This window comes from Oratosquilla oratoria, chromosome 25 (genome assembly GCF_046742065.1).
Source record: "Oratosquilla oratoria isolate Oo_2021 chromosome 25, ASM4674206v1, whole genome shotgun sequence".
Classification (NCBI taxonomy): Eukaryota; Metazoa; Arthropoda; class Malacostraca; order Stomatopoda; family Squillidae; genus Oratosquilla; species Oratosquilla oratoria.
This window is the reverse complement of record NC_134801.1, coordinates 15,095,321-15,104,457: the sequence shown is the minus strand read 5'-3', so window position 1 is coordinate 15,104,457 and position 9,137 is coordinate 15,095,321.

Genomic DNA, 9,137 nt, shown 5'->3' with positions numbered 1-9,137 from the left:
GAATATCAGATCATTTTTTGGTGGAAGGTAAGTTGAGAGTGGAGGATAGATGGAGAAAGAGGAAAGGGACAAAAGGTAGGGAGGTGCTTAGAGTGAACTCTTTAAGTGAAAAGGGAAAGGAGAGGGAGTACAAGAAGAAGCTGAAGGAGGAGTGGGAGGGAGTGAAGGATAGAGTAGAGCTAGGTGTGGAGGAGGAATGGGGATGGTTCAAGGAGGGAGTCCTAAAGTGTGCAAGGATGGTATATGGAACAAGAAGGACAGGAGGAAATAGAGGGAAGGGTAGTGAATGGTGGGATGAGGAAACAAAGAAGGTTGTAGAAGAGAAGAATCGAGCTTTCACAGATTGGTTACAAAATAGGACGAGGGAGTCATATGAGAGGTACAAAGAAAAGAAAAGAGAAGTAAAAACAAAAGGTAAAGGAGGCAAAGAGGAGAGCAGATGTGAAGTGGGGTAAGAGTATGACAGAAAATTTTGAAAGTAATAAAAAGATGTGGCAGGATCGGAGGAGGGACTGAGGAAGTTGGTGACAGAGTTTGGGAGAGAATGTGATAGAAGAAAGCTAAAGATAAATGTGGATAAAAGTAAGGTGATGAGATGAACAAGGGCAGTAGACTGGAAGTCAGCATTAAGGGAGAGCGAATGGAGGAAGTGGATAGTTTTAGATACTTGGGTGCAAATGTGGCAGGAAAAGGTGGAGTGAAGGTGGAGGTAGAATGTAGATTGAGAGAGGCGAGTAAATGCCTTGGTGGATTAAAAAGTGTAATGAGGAATAGACATTTGGGAATGGATGCTAAGAGGAGACTGTATGAAGGAGTGATTGTGCCAACAGCACTGTATGGGGCAGAAACATGGAACATAAGAGGGGAAGAGAGAAGGAGTTTGAATGTGTTTGAGATGAGGTGTCTTTGAAGTATGATGGGGGTTACTAGGGTAGATAGAGTGAGAAATGAGGAGGTGAGGAGAAGAACGGGGGTGGAAAGGGAGTTGGGAGATAGGGTTGATGAAAGAGTATTAGGATGGTTTGGACACATGGAAAGAATGAGTGAAGAAAGACTAGTAAAAGAGGTATGGAAGTGCAGATGTGGAGGGAGTGAACATGAGGGGACGTCCTAGGATGAGGTGGATGGATGGGGTGAAGGGGGCTTTGGGGAAGAGGGGAATGTCTGTTGAGGAAGGACGGGAGAAGACAGAGTACAGAGGTGAATGGAGAATGGTTGTATATGGATGATGCTGTGATGCATCAGGTGGAATGGGCGGGGGGATGGGGGGGTGAGGTGGTATGTGTGAGCAAAATTTGACGCAGCCCGAAGGGATTTCTCCCCGTCTTCTCCTTTTATGCATGGGGGGGACGGAAATGGGGGGTCGCCGATTTAATGAAGCGGCCTTGCTGTGGATGTGCTGTGTCTTGCGACACTGCTTGTGACCCAGGGCAGTGGACAAGGTGCAGGGATGACCCGTCATCCAGGAGGTGCTAAGATAAGAGGGAGGGTGGAGGGGTGTCGAGTGTATTCGGGGATGGAATGGGTGGGAATGATTTTATGCCTTTTCCTATTTGGCTACCTCCCTTGTAAGGGAGAAAAAGCCTTGGTATATGTATGTATGTATATATATGTATATATATATATATATATATATATATATATATATATGTATATATATATATATATGTGTATATATCTAGTATTATTATTATTATTATTATTATTATTAGTATTATTATTATTATTATTATTATTATTATTATTATTATTATTATTATTATTATTATCATTATTATTATTATTATTATTATTATTATTATTATTATTATTATTATTATTATTATTATTATTATTATTATTATTATTATTATTATTATTATTATTATTATTATTATTACTATTATTATTATTATTATCATTTTTATTATTATTATTATTATTATTATTATTATTATTATTATTATTATTATTATTATTGTTGTTGTTGTTGTTGTTGTTGTTGTTGTTGTTGTTGTTGTTGTTGTCGTCGTCGTCGTCGTCGTCGTCGTCGTCGTCGTCGTCGTCGTCGTTGTTGTTGTTGTTGTTGTTGTTGTTGTTGTTGTTGTTGTTGTTGTTGTTGTTATTATTATTATTATTATTATTATTATTATTATTATTATTATTATTATTATTATTATTATTATTATTATTATTATTATTATTATATGCAAAGGGGGACGGAGAGGGGGGGTCGCCGATTAAATGAAGCGGCCTCGCTGTGGATGTACTGTGTCTTGCGACACTGCTTCTGACCCAGGGCGGTGGGCAGGGTGCAGGGATGACCCGTCATCCAGGAGGTGCTCAGATGAGAGGAAGGGTGGGAGGGGTGTGGAGTGTATTTAGGGATGAAATGGGTGGGAGTGTTTTTGTGCCTTTCCCTTTTTGGCTACCTCCCTTGGAAGGGGAAAAAGCCTTGGTATATGTATGTATGTATGTATTATTATTATTATTATTATTATTATTATTATTATTATTATTATTATTATTATTATTATTATTATTATTATTATCATTATTATTATTATTATTATTATTATTATCATTAGCATTATCATTATCATTATCATCATCATCATCATCATCATCATCATCATCATCACTATGGTCCCTTATAATCTTCATTATCATTATCCTTATGATCTATATTATCATTATCATCCTTATCTTCATTATGATTATCATTATAGGTAACTATTATATCACGTGTAATAGCTATGACGTCTCGCTTGTGTCACTTATAATATCCATGACGTCACATGACCGCATGGGACGTCGATTGAGTTCAGCTGGCATCCCCTGTACTCTGAGGGTCCGAAGGCAATAACTGGTGCTTCTATCCGGGTCTTCACCAAAGCACAGTGGTTACTTGGGCTATATTTCAACATAAAGAGTACTAAACAAACAAGTGATTTACGGACCTAGATATTCCTGTTGTGGTCAGACCTTTAAAGATTACCCTAAGCAAGGTCATCGAGAGAGAGAGAGAGAGAGAGAGAGAGAGAGAGAGAGAGAGAGAGAGAGAGAGAGAGAGAGAGAGAGAGAGAGAGAGAGAGAGAGAGAGAGAGAGAGAGAGAGAGAGAGAGAGAGAGAGAGAGAGAGAGAGAGAGAGAGAGAGAGAGAGAGAGAGAGAGAGAGAGAGAGAGAGAGAGAGAGAGAGAGAGAGAGTGAGAGAGAGAGGGAGTGGGGAGATCTGCTTGACTGAGGAATCGACCAGCACACGTTGATGTTGGCTTTCAGATCTATTCAGGCTGCCGTCAAGGGATTTTATTCAGCTGGAGGGAACCCTGTTCCCCTGTGAACGTGGTTTAATACACCTCTTGGGATAAGAATGTGTCTTCTTGGGTTTTTCACCCATTTCAAATGGGTGGCCGATCCAAAGCATACACCCCTCAAAAATCTATTCGTCGCCCCTCCCATCTTAGTGCGTGTGTGTGAGAGAGAGGTCACAACATTGCCCAAAGATCGGGCCATATACGAGTTCTGCTCTCTTATATGTTGGGGTAATAATGCCCATCACTAGTCCAACACGCAATCCAAGACAAAGGTGGATCACACGGAAACAACATAATGACGTCACTCTATAGCAGCTACGTCACGGACGGTTCGTCAGCAAAGATCATAAACATGCCAAATAGCACCACATACAATATCTTAAAGCTTCTCATTCAGTTATTTTGTAAAATTGTCTCCTGGTTTCCATGAATTTGCATTTTGGATATATGTCGTGACAATAGATCACAAACTCGCACATCCATGAAGACACTCGTAGATTGTATAACATGGAAATAAATGATTGGCGCAAGAATGAATGTACGAACAAACGCACGCACGCTACTGCATCGAGCGGTGACGTGCTAAAGCTTGTACGATATAAACATAAACAAATCGGGAAGGAACATCGAGATAAGGCTTTGTTCACACTACAAGCGGAGCGGAGCGGTTAGGTGTTCACACTACAAGCGGAGAGGAGTGGGGCGGAGCAGAGCGTCTGAGCGACTTGCCCAAGAATCAGTCGCGATGGAGGATTTCGTGCGTTTATATTGCTCGACAGCAAAAGACAGAAACAGCAACACTGGGTTCATCCCATCATCAGAAGAGGAGATCGGTATGGAGAATACCATCTCTTCCATGAACTGGGGAAAGATGAATCGCGATTCCACGCGTATTTACGGGTGATACCGGCAAGTTTCGATATTTTGCACTCCCTCATAGACTGAAAAAGTAGGAAAAAAACATTATATATATATATATATATATATATATATGTGTGTGTGTGTGTGTGTGTGTGTGTGTGTGTGTGTGTGTGTGTGTGTGTGTGTGTGTGTGTGTGTGTGTGTGTGTGTGTGTGTGTGTGTGTGTGTGTGTGTGTGTGTGTGTGTGTGTGTGTGTGGCAATCCACTCTATAAAACTGCTCTTTTATTCAGTAATATATGGGTCAAAATTATCTCTCTCCCTCTCCTTCCCACATGCATCATGTGTGCTGTCAACTTGACGAAAAATGTAACGATTTATTAAGGAATATGGAATTTGGTTACTAAAGCCCTGTCCCATGACTGTGTGAGTCACTAATAATTATGTATATGATCAGAATATCACCAAATTAGCTTTTCTCAACATACTACTAACATATATAGTCAAAGTGTGCCAGAACCATGCACAGTCTGATCAGTGATTGTAATTTTGGGTTCAGGAATAAAGATTTACATTGGTAGAGTGGTGGAGAACCGCTTGCGGCCGAGCGTCAAAAAATATGACAGCATTTCTTGAGCGTGCCGCTCCGCTTGTAGTGTGAACACCTGAGCGTCTGTACATTCAAAACTACGTAACAATTAATGCCGCTTCTCTTGTAGTGTGAACGCGCAGAAATACAACTTATTAGTAACTTGACTGAATCCAGAGACACAAGATCCAACGAGACATCGAAGAATGACATTTTAAACCCGCACCATAAGGGTGTTGATACTTTAGCAAATACGCTTTGTACTATTTATTGTTTTGTCTATTCAATATTAACCTGTGTAAATTTGAACCAAAGAATATACCTTTGCCATGTTTTATTATATACATATATGATGTGTTTCCTATTCCGCTTACATCAACCTGTCAGAATGTCTCAACATATACATATATGCATATATATAAACATATATATACATATATATATATACATATATACTGTACATATATATATATATACATATATATATATCACTGGTGAAAAATGTAGTAATACATTTGTAAATCACAACTAACACCACAGTCGGACGAAATAAAGAGTTGCGTAAGCGAAACTATAAATTTCGATTGCTAACTGCAATCCTCTTACAGTTAGCAATCAAAATATATAGTTTCGCTTACGCAACTCTTTCTTTCGTCCGACTGTGGTGTTAGTTGTGATATATATATATATATATATATATATATATATATATATATATATATATATATATATATGTATGTGTGTGTGTGTGTGTGTGTGTGTGTGTGTGTGTGTGTGTGTGTGTGTGTGTGTGTGTGTGTGTGTGTGTGTGTGTGTGTGTGTGTGTGTGTGTGTGTGTGTGTGTGTGTGTGTGTGTGTGTGCTAAGAAGAACACGGGTACGTGTGTTCACTTATGCAAAGTGGTCTACTTTGCATATATATATATATATATATATATATATATATATATATATATATATATATTAGTATAAATGGGCAGTAAGTTTTCTTGTAAACATGTTCGATTGAAGATCAGAGCTAATTCAATATCCACTATCTTCTAAGTGATTTTCTCAATTTTTCTAATAGTTTGATTCTTGAGGGGAGGTCAAACACAATGATTCCGAGATCCATGATGTTATTGTATCGAAAAACATAACACAAAATATGAAATACAAGCTTTCGGTTGAATCATACAACCATCTTCAGGTAAGTAAGATTACATATACAAAACAGGAGTTTAAATACAAGTAAAAAGGTGGAACTAGGAGAGTTAGGCGTCAGGTACTGGACGGAGGTGAAGTCTTCGCTTCAACAGGACGTAGCTGGACATCTGATCACAGTAGCTGGACGTTTGGTCGTTGTTACCACGCAGCCTCGTTATGTAGTTGTAAGGTACTAACTGTGTCTGTCTGTATATTAATGATAGGAGTGTATTGTGTAATGTAGACTCTTTCTAAGATGTGTAGTTTCTTGGTGTTGTTACATTGTTTAAGAAAAATTGAGAAAATCACTAAGAAGATAGTGAATATTGAATTAGCTCTAGTCTTCAATCGAATATATATATATGTATATATATATATATATATATATATATATATATATATATATATATATATATATATATATATTAATTAGAGGAAAATAAATGTTATACTCATCCAGATGGTTCTAACCATAGACTGAACCTATTTGAATAAAAATCTGCTCTCGATACGACAGTTTCTTGTGGCGTGCTGAACCACATCCACAGTAAGACCGCTTCATTTAATCGGTGACCCCCCCCCCACCTCTCCGTACCCTCATGCAGAAAAAAAGAAGACGAGGAGATACCCTTTCGGGCTGCGTCAAAATATTATTTACACGCTCACCACCCATCTCTGTCATCCATACAGGGCCCCAATGCTGCTGGGAATCACCTACACCTTACAATGAACTCCTCCCCCGACATTGCCTTGCTGAACGACGGCTCTCCGACCCACGTACGGGGAGGCAGGCTTGACATAACCCTTGTGACTGCCACTTTCTCCTCCTGCGCAAGATGGGAGATCCACCCCGTTATCACCAGTGACCACTTTGCCGTATGCACGTACATACGAGATGTGGCTCCGCCAACGGTGGTGCCACACATTCCTCGGTGGAACACATCCAAAGCCAACTGGCCTCTCTTCTCCAACGCCCTGGCGTCCTGGGTAACTGAGTACAACCCTTCGGCTTGAGACGTCGACAGCTTGGAGGCGGAATTCTCATCCGCCCTCCACGCTGCCGCGAGCGACACGATTCCAGTGCAGGGACAGCCCACCCGGAAGCACAAGAACCACTGGTACTACAACGAGGAAATGAAAGAGGCTAACCACAGGGTGTGCATGTTCTGCCGCGCCTTCCGACGGAACAGGATAAACAAATTTCATGAGTGGTGCGAGGGCTTCAACACCCACACTTCCCTTTCCTAGCTCTGGCGCAAACTTTATGTAGCCACTAACAGGTCTCGCCCACGTCTAACCCATCATGCCCCAACCGAAGAGGCGCAGCGGCTGGTAGAGGAATTCGTCTCTCGAACCAGCAGTGCCTTCCTACCGCAGCGCGCTCAGGAGACGCAACAGCAGCTGCGGGAGGGAAGGTTCCACCACGTCGGGGACATATTGGCCCAGATGGACGAGACTGACGAGGAATTCACTCTCGGAGAGCTCACAGCCGCCCACAGACCTGACAAAAACACTGCTCCCGGCGAGAACGGAGTCACCTACTCCATGCTGGCACACCTCGGACCTGCAGGAGATGAGGCTTTTTTCCGCGTAGTTAATGGGTCCTGGAGGACTGGCAGATTGCCCACAGCTTGGAAGACGGACACAATAGTGCCAATTCCCAAACCCAAGGAACCCGGTGCCTACCGCCCCATCACCCTGGTCAGTTGCATGGGGAAAACAACAGAAAGAATGGTACTCAACAGATTGCTATGGAAAGTAGGTCCGTTGCATGAGCATATCTACGCTTATTGCAAGGGCACTGGTACGGCCCACAGCATTGCCAACCTTCTCGCGGCAGAGAGCAGCGAGCCCTCTATCGCCATATTCCTCGATCTGGAAAAGGCTTCGAGCTAACCAGTCCTCTGGCTATCCAAGACACACTCGCCCGCAAAGGTGTGAGAGGCAGACTTCTCACCTGGATAGGCGACTACCTGTCACGCAGATCTGCGCGCGTCCGTTTCCAAGGTCACATGTCGGAGTCCAGGGTGCTGGAAAATAGTACACCACAAGGAGGGGTCCTCAGCCCGACTTTCTTCAACGTGCTGATCTCAAATGTACTAGAGCTCCCCCTCCCTCACGGGTGTAAAATAATTTCCTACGCCGATGATCTGGCACTCATCATTACTGGGAAGCAGAGATGCTACGACATGGCACAGCGCTCGACGCCGTCGAGGCGGAATGCATCAGGATCGGGCTCAAAATCTCTCCTCGAAAGTCCAAAGCCATGACTTTCGGTCTCGGGTGGGGAAAGGTACCCCTCGTTACTCAGGGATTCGTGCTGGACTGGGTCTCACATTTCCAGTACCTGGGCGTATTGCTCGACAAGGACCTCATCTTCAACAGAGAAATGTCCCACCTCAAGGAGAGAATGACGGCCAGAACCACAGTGATGAGGGCTATGTGCTGAAGGCCACTTGGTGCCACACATCAAGTCCTACTCATGTACTCTTACCCCATTTCACATCTGCTCTCCTCTTTGCCTCCTTTATCTTATGCTTTACATCTCTTCTCTTTCCTTTGTACCTTTTATATGATTCTCTCATCCTATTTTGTAACCAAGCTGTGAATGTTCATTTATTCTCTTCTACAACCTTCTTGCTTCCTCATCCCACCACTCACTACCCTTCCTTCTATTTCCTCCTATCCTTCTTGTTCCACACACCAACTTTACACATCTTATGACTCCCTCCTTGAACAATTACATTCTTCCTCCACTCCTAGTTCTACGCTACCCTTCTCTCCCTCTCATTTCTCTCAGCTCCCTCTTGTACAGAAAAGCCAGAAATTTTGATTTGGAAACAAAGAAGCTTCTGGTCTCAGCCTTGTTACAGCATCACTTCGATTACGCTTGTAGCTCTTGGTACAGTAGTCTAAACAGAAAAAATGTCTCGGCTACAGGTTGCACAAAATAAGATCATTAGATTCATGCTAAATTTACCTCAACGTAGACACATTGGTACAGAAGAATTTAGCAAGGTAGGAATGTTACCTGTAAAATATCGTGTCCAGCAGCTAAAACTAAACCATGTTTACAATGTCGTTCATAATTTTGCTCCTTCATATGTGAGCTGTAATTTTACGTTATCTGCTGAGAACCGAACCCGGAACAGTCAAGGGTCTGTTATTGTAAATCATGTAGGTCCCTTCAACAAAAACAGCTTTCACTTCAC